General features: G+C 44.4%; 1 protein-coding gene and 1 pseudogene across 4 annotated transcripts in view; one reads left to right on the top strand and one right to left on the bottom strand.

Moving 5' to 3' along the window:
* Positions 1–17,917, top strand: part of PCBD2 (pterin-4 alpha-carbinolamine dehydratase 2) — a 55,645-nt gene that overhangs the window by 10,010 nt on the left and 27,718 nt on the right. The window lies entirely within an intron of this gene.
* Positions 12,684–13,063, bottom strand: LOC129066748 (40S ribosomal protein S15a-like; annotated as a pseudogene).

Below are 17,917 nucleotides of genomic sequence, written 5' to 3'. Positions count from 1 at the left end.
CTGCAACCTGCTTTATACATTAGAATCAAAAGAGAGGCCCTAAGTGGGTTGCATGAAATCCACTGGTAATAGATTAGAGAGGCCGGGGAAAGCACCTTGGGATTGGATGACAAGGAAGAGGGTAGACGCACACTTTTTTTACATTGGTGGGTATAGGATAGTTGATGGTCAACAGTTAACGCAGTACCAATGAGGGGCTCTGTGGCCCTGGCTGTGGTGCTCTGGTGCGGTGGCTGGGCTTTGAGGGTCTGGAGAAAGGAAGTCACTTAGACGCTCCAAAGGTAAGTTATCATAGATACAAAAGGACAATACACAGGATTAATTAAGGTAAAGATTGACTTTTGTCAGGGAAGATTCTAGCCTGGGACATAAACTGCTTTTAGGTAATAAGTTTTAACTTCAAACCGCCCTTTGTGGCTACTTTCGGTCTCTGAGTTAATAAGGCCGCCATTCACGCCTCCCCGGAGCTTGTCAGGGTTGGCATGTGGCCACCTTGGTGTCCACAAATGGATGCTGTCAGGGAATGGGTAATCTTGTAATTCAGTACTTTTTCCCTTAAATTGGAGAAGTCCTTTTATAAAAGGTTTTTTAATTTAAGTATAGTTGATATACAGTATTACCTTAGTTACGGTAGGTTCAGGTGTACATATAATTCAATATTTTAATACATTTTACGTATAGGGGGAAGAGACTAAAGTGGAAATGAGTAAAAAGCTGCAGTCGCTTATTAGCCAGGCGTGGGGGGTTCGTGGTTTGTCTGTATTCAGGTATTACTACCGAGTGGTCTTATTTTTGTGTGAACGTCCTAGAGGCGATGTGGTCACCGCAGATGCAGCAGGGGATTTGATCGGGTGGGTGATGGCACGCGGCCCGGCACCTCGTGCAGGACCCCTGCAGCTTTCTCCGAGGGCTCTGCTGGTCCTGGTGGCCTCTGGGGGAGGTGGGCACGCGCTCCGCAGAGTGGCATTGCCTCACGCTGATGTTTGTGTTCCACACCACAGCCCAGGCGACAGGCCCAGGCCGGCTCCACGCAGGTCTCCACTGCAGCAGGCTCGGCAGCAGGTGACGGGAGGCTGTGGAGGGCGCAGTGGTGGGGAGAGAAGGTGGGGTTCCTCATGTATTTTGGAGCCGGAACAGTCATGGCTTCCTGTTAGATCAAGTGTGAGGAGGAGAGGGTCCAGGGTGATCTCAGGGTTTTGGTTCAAGCCGTAGGGTGAAGGGTGGTGTTTCTTCCCGAGCTAGGGCAGATGGCATGGAGGGCAGGGTAGGGGATTAAGAACCCTGTTTTGTATGTGTCAGGCCTGAGATACTGGTCACCCAAGTGGCGATCGGGCCAGCAGGTAGATAGTATGAGGATGGGGTGCAGGCTGGAGGTGTCAGTTTGGGAGTTGTCGGAGGGGGTGACCGTGAGAGCACAGTCCTGGATCAGCAGGCGAATGGGCAGGTGGAGGCGCAGGCACGCTTTGTCCATTGAAATGAGAGAGAAGGCCAAGAACTTGCGTGTGGGTGGAGTAGGCTGCTGTGTTTGTCCAAGGGAGAGGAGAGAGTTCTCTTCCGACTGCTCCTATTTCTTAATGAGGTCATCAGCTGAGAACAAGCAGGGTGAGAGGGAGGGGCATCGGAGACCTGGGAAGATGGGAAGATGAGTGGAATAGTCACCTTGGAGATGGAGACTGAGACAGTGAACTAACTGAGGAAATGCGGCTGTTTGCTGGTAGTTCTGTGTCACTGGAGATTTACGGTCGAACATTTAAAGTGAAGGTGTGGTGTGTTTTGTCCAGCCATGGTCAGCGGCTTGGGCACGGGCTTGGAGTAGGTGCTGAGCGGGGCGTAAGCAGGGGCTGAGCCTCTGCCGGCCGAGTGCCGTGGAGGAGCCCGGGGCAGGAGAGGCTGAGACGCTGCGGGCAGGGCAGCTGTGACGTGGAGGCGGAGGGTGAAGAGGAGTGAGTGTCCTTTCATGGCATCTTTCTGGAGGGCGATTAGGCAGAGTCTGTCAGCCCGTAAAATGCACGTACCCATTGTCCTCGTCTAGAAATTTATCTAGAAGTAGTCCTGCCTGAGTGCACAACGGATATGTGAGGATGTCCATTATAGCTCTGGGAGCAGGCATTGTCCTGGGGGCGCACAGCCGTGGGGAGGGCCCTGCCCCCCTCGCGGCAGCCGCACCCTGGGCAGGAGTTGGGGGCGCCGCTGGGCCCCACATGCTCCTGGCAGTGGCAGCGCCCGTCCTCAGCGCTGTAGATTGGAGGGGCCGCTGTCAGAAGTGGTCCCCCTCCCTTGAGAGAGTTCAGCCCACACTAGGTGTTGTTAGTATATGTTTTTAAGTCTTTGCAGAACACGTAGGTAAAAGAATAGTTCTGTTTAATTTGTTCGATAGGTGAACATTTTTTAGTTCTTTACATAGTCTTTTCATTTTACCTACCATAAATCTTCAGGAGTAAGATTACACTTGGTTGGGTGTTATAATATTTAAATGGTTTGCTCATGTAGTGTGTGTAAAATGGTATTGCAAGTTTGCTTTAGAATTCATTTCTTTTATTACTGGAGAAAATGAACTATACATTTTAGAAACATTTTCAGTGTCCTGGATGAAAAACCTATTGCTCAAAGCTTTGGGTTACTTTAGATTTTACCAGCAAAATAGAGATCAACTTTTTTTTTTCTTTGAGGTTTTATTCCAGGAGATAATTAGTTCCAAATAGTCCACATGCATTTGATAGCTCAGCTGGGCGCATAGACTTTCAGAATAAGAATGAGAAAGTCCCCCAGGAATTCTAATGGCACGGGCGGCTGAGGTGGCCCTCGGTGTCCGAGGCTGTTCATCTGCGGCCTCTCCTCGGCGGGCAGTGCGATGGGGATGGGGAGACTCCGCGAGCAGTCAGAGCATGGCAGTGCCGCGCGGCGCCCGCGGGACGTCCCGTCCCTGGAGTGCCCGGGCCGGGTGGGGTTGACACCTGTAAAGGAGCTTTACCGTGTGTGTGTGTGTGTGTGTGTGTGTGTGTACACACACATTGCCTCACACACACACACACACACACACACACAGGGAGAAGTTTCTGAGTGACACATAAACGTATTTTTAGGTGTTTGGCGACTGCAGGGTGTCTGCTTTGAAAGAAGAAAATGTCAGAAATATGAGTGGGAGTGTCCCATAAAGACCAATGCTGCTATGCACTGTCACGTAAGGGCATTTTAAGCTGTATAGTAGGTGCACCAGGGGAGGCTTTGGAACCCAGGGCACAGCTACTCCAGATGCCAGCAGGTGGCGCCCTGTAGGGCAGGAGTCCAGACCGGGCAGGTGGCGACACAGCCTCCCCTGGAAGCCTGTCCCATTCTCTCACTCCTGGATACTGGGCCCACTGTTCAGCATGGAAACAAGCTTGGTAGCAGGAATGGCTGAGCAGTGGTGGTGGGCTGACCTGGTTTGGCACCTGTTGGGTGAATGAAGAATCCTGGGTGGAGGATGTATGGCGTTTCCGGCTGGTAAAGGAGGACACTTGTGATTCAGGAGAAAGGGACTGAGTTTTGTGAGGAAGAACTGTGGTTCTGGGCCTTCCTGGAGAAGTCTCTTGTTCTGGAGAAGAGACAGGAGTCTCTTGTTTGAATTTCTCAGGTGGACTTGCCTGGGGGGCATTTGGTTTTGTTAGATCGAATCATATGAAATGGCTGGTATTCAGCCAATTTTGACCTGCAGAAATGGCACTTTATGGGGTTCAGTCTGACAGCTTGTCCAAGTGTAGCATCTGTTGCAGAGCAAGGTCCAAGCTTTATTCATCCCGTATCTTGTCCGTCACGTTTTGGTTATTGTAAGTGCTGCCATTGAAAGAGTTTCAGAGCCAGGATGGGAAGGGGCCTCCTGAAGACCAAGGCCGAGGCCCTGGCGGTGGCGGTGATGGTGATGGTGGAAGCGCGGTGGGCGATCTGTGTGTCTAGCGGAAGTAGCATCCTGTGTAAGTTCGAGCTTTGTAGGATGTTTTTCTTCCTGTGCCCAGAGCTACTGCTGTAGAGCAGTTGAAAGTTACTGTTGCTGACTTACTTTATAAAAGTGTTTTCGTGAGGAATCTGATAATAGGCTATGGTTCACATTTTGAAACCCTTAGTGAAGTCAAAGGCTTGATGATATCATAAAGACAATGGTCAGTGGAAACTTCAGTCCTCGGCGGGACGTAGTGGAGGTCTTATCACCTCTCATGAGGAACGAATCAGTTCAGGTTCATTGCTTATTGTTGTGCACCAAAGCATGGTGCACATCAGAGTTATGAATCAGAAATGCAGTACTATAAATGTCGTACCTTAAAAGCGGAAACTCACTGTGCCTGGCAAGGGAAGGGAAGCTCCCCCAGAGAGAACGGTCACCAGGCTTACGCAGCACATAGATCAGAAGGTGTCCATGTTTTGCTTTTAACATATAGGCTGATGTCTGTGTGTCTGGGAGCTGGGGAAAGTGAAAACTTGTATTGTTATCACACACAGCAGCTTGTGCTTAGCACAGGCCCTCTGTAACCACAGCAACCTAGAAACCTGAGAAAGTGTCCTTGGTTATCGTGTATGGAGACACTCAACATTTGAGCAAACTTCACCTAAGGTTTGAGAGGCTATTAAAAATGCCTGGGTGGTGTATTCATGTCAGTGTTCACTTGCGAGTTACTCTGGTACTGGTGCCTGGCCGGGGCCCTGACTCTGTGCCTCATCTGCCTGTTGGGTTGCCCGGCACTGGAGGGGGGCCCACCCTCCTTGGCAGCGCCCGGAAACAGGCTGTGTCTGGGTGAAATGAAGCTGGGGTGGAAGGCGGGGGCAGGCCCGTGCTGCCCTTGCCAGGTGGTGGCGGGGACGGCAGTGCTGGTGTTCACCTGGGTAGAGAAATTAGAGTCAGAAATGCCACCATTTGGAGTCTTGCTTCTGCAGTTCAGGTTAGAGAGCAGGTTTAGACTTGATGTGTATTTGTAAAAACACATGCATTAGATAGACAGGGGGGAAATGTAAAACAGGTGTCAAAAATGCAAATAGGACACCACACAGCAGTGGGAGAATGCTGTGGTCATTATACCGTCCTCTTAATAAAAATGGACTTATAACTGCATCGTTTTTTCTTAGTCGTATAGTAAATCTTCTGTTTACAGAACTTAGCCTGAGTATTTTGTAAAAGTCAAACAGCCAAGAAATATAATTTCCTCAACAGTCTTTGTCTTGCCCTTTTACAGATGGTGTAAAATCGGGTGTGTAAAAAATAGAAAGCAGTTTGAGCTGACGTGAAAGGTATTTCAGATTTATGCTTTGCAGATGATATTGGTATGATTAATGCATTCATTGCTTTTTTTTATTACTTTTCACAGATAATGCACATGATGCATGGAAAATGTGGGTTTAAATCTTTGCCAGGTTTAGACTGTGAATATCAACAGATGTTATCATATAAGTACTATAATCATTATAAAATAAAAAATTTGTCATGAAATGCATTGACATAAATTTCATTTATGTAAATTGCCTTCATTAGTGTAAAACCTTAGTGTAGCTGTTAGGGTTTGTGAAGCACTTTAGATGAGATTAACTTGGTATAATGTGGTCACAAATGGGTTGCTTTAAATTTAACTGACAAGAAAATAACACTCAAAAGTTAGGAAATTACTGAGGCATTTGTTTTCAGCCTGTGTTGCTGGTACCGCTTAAATAGGTTGAACATGAATTAATAACAAAGGACTGCTTGGCTCAATAATTACAGACAATAATTTAAAGGAGACCTTAAATAATAACTTAAAAGTATTTTGGTCTTGGGCTTTTCTGCTCTGTTTCTGTTTTTCTTTGGTATGCCAGCCCATTGCTTCAGCACAGCCATTGTCAGTAGCGTTCAGGTTTGTACAGCAAGCTTTGTCAGCAGAGTTTTGGTGCATTACGGCCGTGACATAGAAACTTGCATTTGGCTGTTTTAAAATACTGGGTGTTGCCCTGGCTGGGTAGCTCAGTTGGTTAGAGTGTTGTCCCGATATGCCAAGGGTGTGGCTTCCATCCCAGGTCAAAGCACATACAAGAATCAGCCAATAAATGCATAAATAAGTAGAAGAACAAATCAGTGTTTCTCTTTCTCTCCCCCTTCCTCTCTGTCTCTAAAAATCAATTTAAAAAATTGGGTATTGGGTCCTGATGGAGTGGCCTTATCAGCTGGTCACCTCTCCCCAGCAGCAAATGCAGGGCTGCACTTACGCCTCTGTGGTGGGGCCATGACCAGTTACCCCTGCCCTCAGGAGTGACTCAGCCCCCCAGTGTGGACAGGTGGGCGAAGGCCTTCTCCCCTGTCTCTGAGCTCTCTGTGCTCTGCTTTTTTTTCTACATCCTTTTAAATAAAGCAGCACATCCTCTCCCCTGTTTTGCAGATAATTTACCATCACATTACCCTTCTGATCCAGGCTGGAATGGGCCATTCTAACCAATTCACTGAGTTTTACAGCGGACACCGAACCAGGCTGAGATCATGGGATTGCGTGAGGTCACACTGGGTCATGTCACATTCAGTAGGAACTCACATCTCTCGTTCATACAGCGACATTTTTAGATCCTGTTGCGATACAGAAAAGTATTTTTGTTTTTATTTTTTATTTATTTATTTTTCCTAGGAGATACCTTATTTTCAAAGGACTACCTGTTGGATCACTTTTCTGTCTTAAGTGGATTTGAGAAAGGGATTACTCACCAGCTACAACAAAGCTGTGCTTGTTTAGGAGTGACCCAAGTATCATTGCTGAGCAAACAGAGTTCATTTAATTGTATCATTAAATTCTATCCCATTGAAACAGTGAGTACCACTAATGTATCTGTTTGCTTCTGGTCATTCAGCTGGCAAGGCAGAGTTGTGGCCTTCTCCCATATTGTTCATCAAACTGACTTCTTGTGACCTGTCCTTGTCATTGCATCCCTGGCTGTGGACAAGTACCAGGCGCCTGGAGCAGACCCAGCCAGGGCTGAGCTGGGAGCCTTGTGGGCTCTCCATGAAGAGCTAGCAGTCCTAGCCCTCCATATTAGTGGCAACCACTAAGATACTAACACTGTTCTGGGCTGACGGCGTAGGAGGAGGAAGATCCCAAAGAAGTACATGATTCTATTTCTGCCCTTTTCATTGGGGAGGTGGCACATCTGCATTGTACAGGATAGCTGATTTTTAAAATTGCTCTGTTAACCAGATGTTAATGTAGTAATAAGCTGAGGGAGGTGTATTTCCAGGATGGTGGCCTGGAGAAAGAGGAATTTTGAGTTGGTCCTCAAAGGTCTGCTTTTTGTTTTGTTTTGTTTTTGAGGCGAAGAGCTAAGGAAGAGTCAGCAGCTGGCGTAGGTCAAGGTCAGGGAGGAAGAGGGCACATCAGATTGGTACTGTGTTGGGGAGGCAAGGGTGCTCAGGTTGGTGCAGCGGCTGGGCTGAAGCCTGGCAGCCAGGGCCTCTGTGCTCTCTCTGGGTTTAGTGTCGCCTCCGGTTTAGAGCATCTGAGAGCCAACTTTTGTCTTTCTGTCTTGCCTCCAACTTTCTTGTTTCTCTCAGCAGTACCACCATCCTCTCAAGCACCCAGACCTGAAACTGAAGATTTATTTTGGTCACCAGTCACCAAGAACTGATTGGTCTTTGTTTAGTGTCTGTCACCAAGACTGCTTTTGGTCTGGGTGTACCCCCTGCCCCGGAATTGCTGTGGGAGTTTCTCACTCAAAGGTCTAGAGGACCTTTGTCCTCTAGGTCCTGTTGGCCTGCTGTGGCCTGCAAGCTGCTTTGTAGTGACCAAGTTGGTCTTTGCTCAGAAAAATCCATGTTCTTTTTCATTATATCTCATATCATCTTCTCAGAGGCTTTCAAAGCCGCCCACACTCTGGCCCTAATCCTGCCTCTCATTGCTTCTCTGTAAGAAGCCTCTTTACTCTGTGAGAGATTAGAACTGTAAGATACCTGAGAGGTCCTTCCTCTCACTGAAGAAGCGGGGAAACTGAGTCTCAGAGAGGGGGAGCACAGAACATTAGTGACCACTATGTTGGAACTGCAGCCAAGACCCCCAATGTCTCAGGTCAGTTCTTTTCCTCGTTAATGCCAACTGTTCTTCACCTTCCTGTGCTGCATCCCACCTGTCCTGCCCCATCTTTCCACAGTCCACTCACTTCTAGAAAATTTTTCCTGACTCTTATATACTCAATACTAATAAATAATTACTGCACACTTAATATAGGCTCTGTACTCTGCTAGACACTGGTGTACAGTGGTGAGCAAAGCAGATATTGTCCCCATTTTCATGGGGCTCAGAGTATAGTAGGGAAGGGAGAGCATAAACAAAGAAAAAAATGAATATATAATTGCAAAGTGAGATAAGTGCCATTAAGGAAATTCCTAATAGCTAATGTTTAAAGAATATTTATAGGGGAGGTCCAAGATGGTGGCAGAGTAGGTAGAAGCTTCACTCACCTGCTCCCAGGACCAAACTGGACTTACAGCTAAATTATAGAACAATCATCCCAAATAGCCAGCTGAAGACTAGCTGAAGAGAAGTCTTATATCCAAGGATTTACAGAAGAAGCCACATCAAGATTGGTAGGAAGGGCAGCGTTACAAAAAGGGCTGGCCCCATTCCTGTGGGCAGCGGCCGAGCTTCCGGAGTGATATCTCAGCTGTGGGGGGTTCTCCCTGAGAGGCGTGGGGTCTAACCCCCAAGCCAGCTCCCCAGCCCAGAACACTAGAGCTGGGAAGAGGCACCCACATGACATCTGGCTATGAAAAGCAGCTGGGTTTCTGTTCACCAGGGAGAGGTGGGGGTCTCCTAGAGACACAGACACCCTCTTAAAGGGCCAACACACAAACTTTTGTTCACCACCATTTACCCTGGGCTCCTGTGGAAGGAGGGAGGCATGGACTAGAGTTGTATGAGGAGAGTCTGTGGTTTGTGGCTCTTGGGAGGAAGCTGAAATCATATCAAGCATCTTCTCTGACCATAATGATATGAAACTAGAATCAGTCACAAGAAAAACACTGAAAAACACACAAAGACAAGGAGGATAAACAACATATTGCTAAACAATGAATGGGTTAACAATGACATCAAGGAAGAAATCAAAAGATACCTTGAACAAATGAAAATGAGAACACAATAATCTAAAAACCTATGGGGACACAGCAAAAGCTGTCCTAAGAGGGAAATTTATAGCATTATAGGCCTACCTCAAAAAATAAGAAAAATCTCAATCTATTGTTACACTTGAAGGAACTTGGGGAAAAAAGGGACAACATAGCCCAAAGCAAAATAATAAAGATCAAAGGAAATAGTAAAGATCAAAGCAGAAATAATAAAAATAGAGTCTAAAAAACAATACAAAAGGTCGGTGATGGGGCAAGGGAATGTGATGGTGGGAAAATGGAGACAACTGTACTTGAACAACAGTGAAGAAAAAGAAAGAAAAAAATCAGTGAAACCAGGAGCTGGTTGTTTGGAAACATAAATAAGATTGACAATCCTTTAACCAGACTCATCAAAAAAAAAGAAAAAGAGAGAGAGAGGACTTAAATAAATAAAATCAGAAATAAAAAAGAAGTAACAACTGACACCAAAAGGAATTCAAAGGTCTGCAAGAAAATATGAACAACTATATGCCAACAAATTGGACACTCTAGATGAAATGGATTAATTTTTAGAAACCTAAAATCTTCCAAAACTAAATGAGGAAGAATCAGAGAATCTGAATAGACAGATTACAACTACTAAAAGTGAAGCTTCCAACAAACAAAAATCCTAGATGGCTTTCCAGGTGAATTTTACTGAACATTTAAAGGAGAACTAACACCTAGCCTTCTCAAACTATTCCAAAAAATTCAAAAGGAGGGAAGGCTCCCAAGCTCATTTTACAAGGCTGGCATCATCCCAACTCCAAAACTGGATAAAGACACTACAAAGAAAGAAAATTATAGGCCAGTATTCCTGATGAACATAGATGCTAAAGTCCTTAACAAAATATTACAAAACCAGACCCAGCAATATGTTAAAAAGATCATATACCATGGTCAAGTAGGATTTATTCTGGGAATGCAAGGTTGGTACAATATCCAATAATCAATAAATGTCATACATCACAAAATAAAGGATATAAAACCACATGATCATATCAATAAGAAAAAGCATTTGATGAAATTAAGCACCCATTTATGATAAAAACTCCTGGCAAAGTGGGAATAGAGGGAACATATCTCAACATAATAAAGGCCAATAGGAGAAGCCCACAACCAACATCATACTCAGTGGGCATTCCCCTTAAGATCGGGAACAAGACAGGGATGTCTGCTATCACCACTCTTACTCAACTTAGTACTGGAAGTTTAGCCACAGCAGTCAGATAAAAATGAGAAATGAAAGGCATCCAAATTGGAAAGGAAGAAGTAAAATTGTCATTATTTGCAGATGACTTAGTACTATATATAGGGAACCCCAAAGATGCCACCAAAAAAAACTACTAGAACCGATAATTGAATTTAGTAAAGTAGCAGGATACAAAATAAATGTCCAGAAATCAGTTGCATTTTTATACAGCAGTAATGAATTATCAGATAGGTAAGAAAACCATCCCATTCACAATTGCCTCAAAAAGAATAAAATACCTAGGAATAAATTTAACCAAGGGTGTAAAAGACCTATATTTGGAAAATTATAAGACACTGAAGAAAGAAATTGAAGAAGATACAAATAAGTGGAAGCATATACCATGTTCATGGTTAGGAGGAATTAACATAATTAAAATGCCCATACTGCCCAAAGCAGTCTATAGCTTCAGTGCAATTCCTATCAAGATCCCAATGGTGTAGTCCACAAAACTAAAACAAATACTCTGAAAATTTATATGGAATGATGAAAGATCCTAAATAGCAACAACAATCTTGAGAAAGAAGAACGAAGCTGGAAGAATCGTGTTACCTGATATCAAACTATACTACAAAGCCATAGTAATCAAGATAATATCATGGTACTGGCATAAAAACAGACGTTATAGATCAATGAAACATAATAGAGAACCCAGGAATAAAACCACACCTTTATAGTCAATTAAATTTGACAAATGAGGCAAAAGTATATGATAGGATTAAGAGAGTCTAATCAATAAATGATGTTGGGACTGTTGGACAGGCATATGTAAAAATATGAAACTAGACCATCTTCTTACACCATACACAGAAATAAACACAAAATACATTAAAGACTTAAATGTTGGACTCAAAACCATACAAATCCTGAAAGAAAACATAGGCAGTAAAATCTCAGACATTTCTCATAGCAGTGTTTTTCTGATACGTCTCCTCAGGCAAAGGAAACAAAAGAAAAAATAAATGTGACTACATCCAACAAAAAACTTTTTGCCCAGCAAGAGCAACCATCAACAAAATGAAAAGACATCCCACTGAATGGGAGAATATCCAAAATTTATAAAGAATATGACACTCAACACCAAAACCCCAAACAATCCAATAAAAAAATGCACAAAGGACCTGAATAGGCACTCCTCCAAAGAGGACATACAGGTGGCCAATAGGCATTTGGAAAGATGTGCAATGTCACTAATCATCAGAGAAATACGAATTTAAACTACAGAGAGCTATCACCTCATACCTGTCAACATGACTGTTATCAATAAATCAGCAAACAAGTGCTGGTGAGGATGTGGAGAAAAGGGAACCCTTGTGCACTACTGGTGGGAATGTGGATTGCTGCAGCCACTGTGGAAAGCAGTGTGGAGTTACCTCAAAAAATTAAAAATGGAACAGTCTTATGAACCAGTGATTCCCCTTCTGGGACTAAACCCGAAGAAACACGAAACACTAATTCAAGAGAATGTAATGCACCCCTATGTTCATTGCAGCTTGCAGCATTGTTTACAGTTGCCAAGATTTGGAAGCAGCCCAAGTGGCCATCAGTAGATTAGTGGATAAAGAAAGCTGTGGTCCATTTACACAGTGGAATACTACTCAGCCATAAAGGAAATAAAGGAAATCTTACTGTTTGCTGCAGCATGGATGGACCTGGTAAGCACTATTCTAAGTGAAATAAGCCAGTCAGAGAAAGATAAATATGTGATTTCACTCGTGGAATCTAATGAACAAAATGAACTAACAAGCCAAATAGTGACAGACTCACAGCAGGCCGACAGCTGTTGGGTCCAGACTGGGTCGGGGAGGGGATTGAGCAAAAAAGAAAAAGAAAAAAACTCACGGACACAGATAACACTGTGGTGATTGCTGGGGTGGCAGGGGGAGGGAGGCAGTGAAGGGTATGGGGGATAAATGGTGACGGACTGAGACTTGACTTGAGGTGGAGAACACACAATACTTATGGGCCAGACTATCGTGAGGAGTTTGCATGTATTTACTCACTTAATCCTTACAAAATCCTGTGAAGTAGATAACATTTTTTACAGATGAGGAAACAGTTTTAGGTTTGGTGACTTGACCGAGGCCCCACTGCTAGTTAGCAGTGGAGTTGGGCATTGACCCCTGGCAGTGCCTGCTGTTTGCCAACGGGCGTGCTGCCGGTCCAGCAGAGCCGTGCTGTAGGGGGATAATGGGAAGGCCTAATCCGTTTGAGGAGAGCGGTCAGGGAAGGCCTCGCTAAGGAAGCAGGAAGCTGATGCATCATTTTCTTTTTTCCCATTGAGGTATTTTATTTGCGCATATGTATTGCATCCTAGGAAAAGAATCCCAGGATTTTCTGTCCTGTGTGTTTTTGCCTCATTTCTTCCTGGTCCGTGATGCCAGCTAAAGTTGTCAGTACATGGTGGGAGCAGGTTTCTCTGCATTTTTTTCTAGATCTTTGAGTTGCACCTCAAATCTGGAGCTGACCACTCCACACTTGTTTAACCTGCCCATGAAGTTCACAGCAATTTTCCCAGCTCTGTGATCCCCAATGATTTCAAGTTTGGCAATGTAGCCAGGCTTCATCATCACAGTTAGAGACTGTACAGTGACTTTGGAGCGTGGTCGCATGGGAACCTGGCATTTGCCTGTCCTTTTGGCATTGTCGGTGCCCTTGAGAGCATCAGCCAGGACATTCATGCGCACGATCATGGAGGTGCGGAGGGATGGAGGAAAGAGCAGGCAATGATAGGGAAAGGCCATCGCCAGACTTTCAACAGAGCAGTCCCTCCAAAAATAGACTGCCTAATGGAAGGTGGTGGGGGGAGGGCTGATGCATTTTCTTAAAAAGACCAATCCTAGGACTCAGAGGAGGAGTGGAGGTGTTGGGCGTAAAAGTCAGAAGGAGAGAATAGTAAGGAGCCTGCTGCATTCGTCCAGGTGAGACATCATCGCTAGGAGGTTATAGACTGGGGCAGTGACAGGGGAAGCAAAGAGGGGTACAGGCTGGAGCTGTATTTTGGGATTTAAATGAACGGGAACCAGAGGGATCATGGAAAATGTAAACATTAGGAGAAAACCAAAGTTTCGCTAGGGAGGAGTGGTGATGGGTTATGAGGAAGAAGAGGGGTTTTAAAAGAATGACTCCCAGGTTTAGGGCCTGGAGGAACTGGGTGACCGGAAGTGACATTTACTGAATGGGGGAATTGTGGGAGAGGGACAGGATGGGGCGCAAGGGTCAGGATTTCTGGTTTGGGCACTGCTAAGTGTGATTTGCTGTGAGACACCTAAATGTGAGCTTCAGAGGGGTAGCTTCACGTCTGAGTTAGGAACTGTCAGCAGAGATCTGGGTTGGAGGTAATTGGGGAGTCATAGGTGTGGAAAGAAGAAAGCCAAGGTACCAGATGCTGTCACTCAGGTGTAACTTGTCGTGTGAGAAGAGGAGGGCTTGGGCCTCAGTCCATTCAGAGGCTGGACAGGAAAGGAGTTACTGGCAGGAGGCAGAAAAGCCTGTTAGTGAAATGGGACGAGAGTCAGGCAGTGCTGTATCACAGAATGCAAAACACGATGCTGCCTTACAAAGAAGGGAGGGATCAGTTCTGCAGAGACTTCACGTAAGATGAGCACCAACAGATGACGGCTGGCTTAAGCAGCATGCAGGTCACAGTGGCCATCGCAAGGATGGCTGGGGGGCGGGGCAGGCCAGCCTGGAGAGGAAGCGGAGCTGCCTTCAGCAGATCCTGATAGCCACAGACATCAGTCTGTTGTCTCTTTTTCCCATTTAGAGTTCAGCCTGTTGGATTATCTTGTTTGTGATGTTCCTCCAGCCTTGTCTTGATAATGACCCTGCGAGCATTAGGACTAGAAGGGATGAGGCAGCCGAGGTCCAGGAGTGAAATGTTTTGCCTAAGTTGACAATGAACCAGCGGCAGCATCAGGATGTTGCCACTGTATTTCTCTCCAGCGAAGATAGAAGCTCTTCGAGGGCAGAGGCTTGGGTTGTGCTTGCGTACGTCTCAGCCCAGTATTACCCACTGTTTAGTAAACCCAGTGTTTAGTGCATGAGGTCGCTTGATTGTTTTCACGGTAGGTGGTCCTAGTCAGTGTCCTGAGCCTGGAGGAAACAGTGTTTTTCATCTTTTCGTCTCCTACAGGTTACTACCTAAAACCCTTTCTCACCGGGGACTTCCTCACCCTCATTTCCTTACTCCTAGACGCAGATGGCTCCTGATGGCGACCAGCTGACTTGGCCTCCCAGTCGTGGTGTGTGACGGGATGATCTGGAGTTCGGAAGAGCAGCAGTGGTTGTGCCTTTGCTCTGCAGGCAGATTTGAAGTATCAGGGAAATGAGCCGCTTGTGGCATCTCCAGTAAATTGCCTCCAATGATGAGAGCCCGAGGTTGGCACTTAGCATATGGGCCCCACGGCTTCAGCTACCCACAGCCAGTCTTGTGAATCTTGGTGTCCTGAGGGCTCATGGAAGAGTCGGCCAAGGCTCCCCCACGTATTGCACTGGGAGGCTGCCACAGGCCTGTTCGATTAGGCACTCATTTGTTTCCAGACAGTTCTTTTCACCTCCGATCCTTTTTTCCCCTCCCTCTCCTTTTCTGCGACTATGGTCCAGCAGTCTTGGCAGGTTTTTGTTTTGTTTTGTTTTGTTTTAAACCATAACTTGGTGCATTCTAGCTAGAAAAGTTTAACAATTTATTGGATACATTTTTTTGGAATTACTTTGGAGATTTCGATATTAAAATGTTGCTTAAAGGTCATTCTGTGTACAGGTAACTCTTTTTTTAGAACAAGATTTTATTTATTTATTTTTACAGAGAGGGAAAGTTAGGGAGAAAGAGGAGAGAAACCTTGTGGTTTCCTCCTGAGCATCCCCCGCTGGGGACCTGGCCCGCCAACCAGACCCGGCCTGTGCCCTGACTGGGGATTGATTCAGTGACCCTTTGGTTTGCAGGTGGGCACTCGGTCCACTGAGCCACACCAGCCAGGGCTGTGTACAGATAACTCTTAATTTTGCATCATTTACCTGAAGTGCAACCAACTCAGTTTTCTTTGTGACAGTTTGGAGAGTCTCAAAGTGTTTTTTGAACTAATGGTCTATGAGGCATTCGTAGCTCTTTGTTAGGTGACCTATGAAATAACAGAAGCCATGCAAGGTTAGGGTTGGTAACCACGTTTTGCTAATGGGAAGTTAAGGAACCTGCTTCAACTTAGAGGTAGCAGGCAGGGGCCATCCTCCCAAGGCCAGACTTCCTACCCTGGAAGGGAGATCTCCTCCTCTAACCCAAGTCTGTACTTTGAAGGTTGCAGAATACTTCAGGGTGTGGACTGTCGTTGTCTTGTAATGTTCTAAACCTCTGAATGAACAACTCTGTGTTCAAAATCAAGTCTGTTTCTTTGTTTAGGAAAAAATGTTGAATTTGGAGGTCTTAAAGGGGGCTCCGTGTTCTTTGCATGTTTTGAAGGAAAGGGTGGTCAGCTGCTGATAGGAATTTGACTTGTAAATTGCTGCGCGGTCTCTTCCCCATGCCCTGCGTTGAAAACATTCGTTTCTAATACTTGGATGATCAGTTATTTGTCCGAAGTTGATTACAGATTGGAGTTCAGCTTCTATCTAGAGTAGAAAGTCACTTCCAGATTAGTCTGCAGAAAGCAGCTGAAAACTTTACTCTGCAAGTCAGAACTCTGTAGAGAGAAGATAAACTTGTCATGCATTGAGAGACCCCAGCTTTCTGAGCTACTGACCATACGGCTGTGGATACAGATGTGTAGAATAGAGAGGCCACTGTAATTCTTAGTGTCTTAACGTATGATTCTGTTATGTGAACTTGAGAATGAGTCTTCTCCATCTTCCTATTTGTTTAAAACTGCAAGTGTTAAACAGAAGGGTTTAATGTTTATGGATTACTCATACACTACAGAGATCAGGCCGGCCTCCCAATCTTACAGGAATGGTATGTTTAGCTTGTTAATAAATAGAACTTTTTTTATGATTGCATAATATGTTTTATAGTATGGAAAACACAGAAAAGTACAAAGAAGAAAAAAATATAATACCTATAATTCTTCTATTCACTTAAAAAACAGTATGTGTGAATGTGTGTTTTGTGAATATTCATGTATATACGTATGTATTTAACATATATTTGAGATCATATTGTAGGTTTTGTTTTTGGTCAGTTGCATTTTAACTTAATGTGTGGTGAACATTTTTCCCTGTCAGTAAAACGTTTTGCTTCGTGATTTTTTAATGGTGGGATATATATAATAGTCCACTGAAGGGAGAGGCTGTATTTAATTTAGCCAATACCTTTCCACAGTAACTAACCATCTTCACAGATGAGGCTTTATGAGCCCACTTTGTCTCAATGCTCCGTGTAAATGCTATTGGTTGATCGCAGAGGGAGTCATACCAGGTTCTTGCTGAGGATACTCAGGATCTTGATGCCTATTGAGATCGTGCATAGATCCATTTACTTGTTTAAAAACAATGTAAATAGAAATCATTGCCTAGATTAGATTGATCTGTTGAAGCTAAAACAATCAAGCCCTTCCAGTTACTTGAGAAGGTCAGAAGAAAGATGTTAGCATTATAGAGCTTTGTAGCTGTTATTCTCACAGCTTAGTGCAGTGATGTAGGGAATATTTTCATAGAAATGTTTCTCTTTTAGAGATTTTTATTTTTCAGATAAAGAGGCTGGTTTAATTCAGGAAGAGTTATTTCATAGGAAATTAAATCTTTGCAAATCCTCTATCACATTTCCACACTTGCCAGTTCTCTGGCCAGTGATGGCTTACACGCAGTCCAGGAAGGGCTTCTTAAAAGGAAACACTTCTGGGTTTTATACATATTTATCTTTTTATTGTTGATTGGATAGGTAGGAGAAATTTATATTTTCTCTTTGTACTTGTGTCTGGTTGATATTGCTGGTTCTCAGACTCAGAATAGTAATTACTTGTAGTGATTTTTAAAAATTTCACCCCCTGAGAATGTTTTCTTGGGTGTGATGAGTGACTCCAAAGAACTTTAAAAACATAACCAGTGACGTTGGCCAGGCACTGGAGAGTGGCTGCTGCTTAGAGATCGGTAATTGTTACATCTTGGTTTGGTATGCTTGGTGGTGTCTAATCATGTCGTGTGCTTGGGAACCATGAAATAATTTTCTTTTCAAGTCTTAGTGCATCATTTTTTCCAACCTTGATCAAAGGTCTGAAAACTAGTATTATATACGTAGCCAGGGTATTCATAACTGTCTTACATGCTTAATCTTTTGGATATTTGGTTGAAATATATCTACGCCTCTTAAATATTGAAAACATAATATTCTTTAATCTACAACTGCAGAGTTAAAATGAATTTTATGTGAAATATTTAGTCGTGGACCACATCTTCAGCTCTTTATATGCCACAGTGGTCTTGTTTTTTTCCCTTCCATTGTCTGATAGTGAGGTCATTTTCAGTCCTCTGAGAAATTCTATTCCCAGCCAGATGCAGCTCATATATTAAAAGTAGCACCTGTGGCTAATATCACAGCAGCTTACCATAAATTTACATGG

Source organism: Pteronotus mesoamericanus, unplaced genomic scaffold (genome assembly GCF_021234165.1).
Source record: "Pteronotus mesoamericanus isolate MK-2021 breed Mesoamerican mustached bat unplaced genomic scaffold, CSHL_Meso_final contig_2, whole genome shotgun sequence".
Lineage (NCBI taxonomy): Eukaryota > Metazoa > Chordata > Mammalia > Chiroptera > Mormoopidae > Pteronotus > Pteronotus mesoamericanus.
The sequence above is the reverse complement of the archived record's forward strand: the minus strand, read 5'-3'. Positions and strand labels throughout refer to the sequence as shown.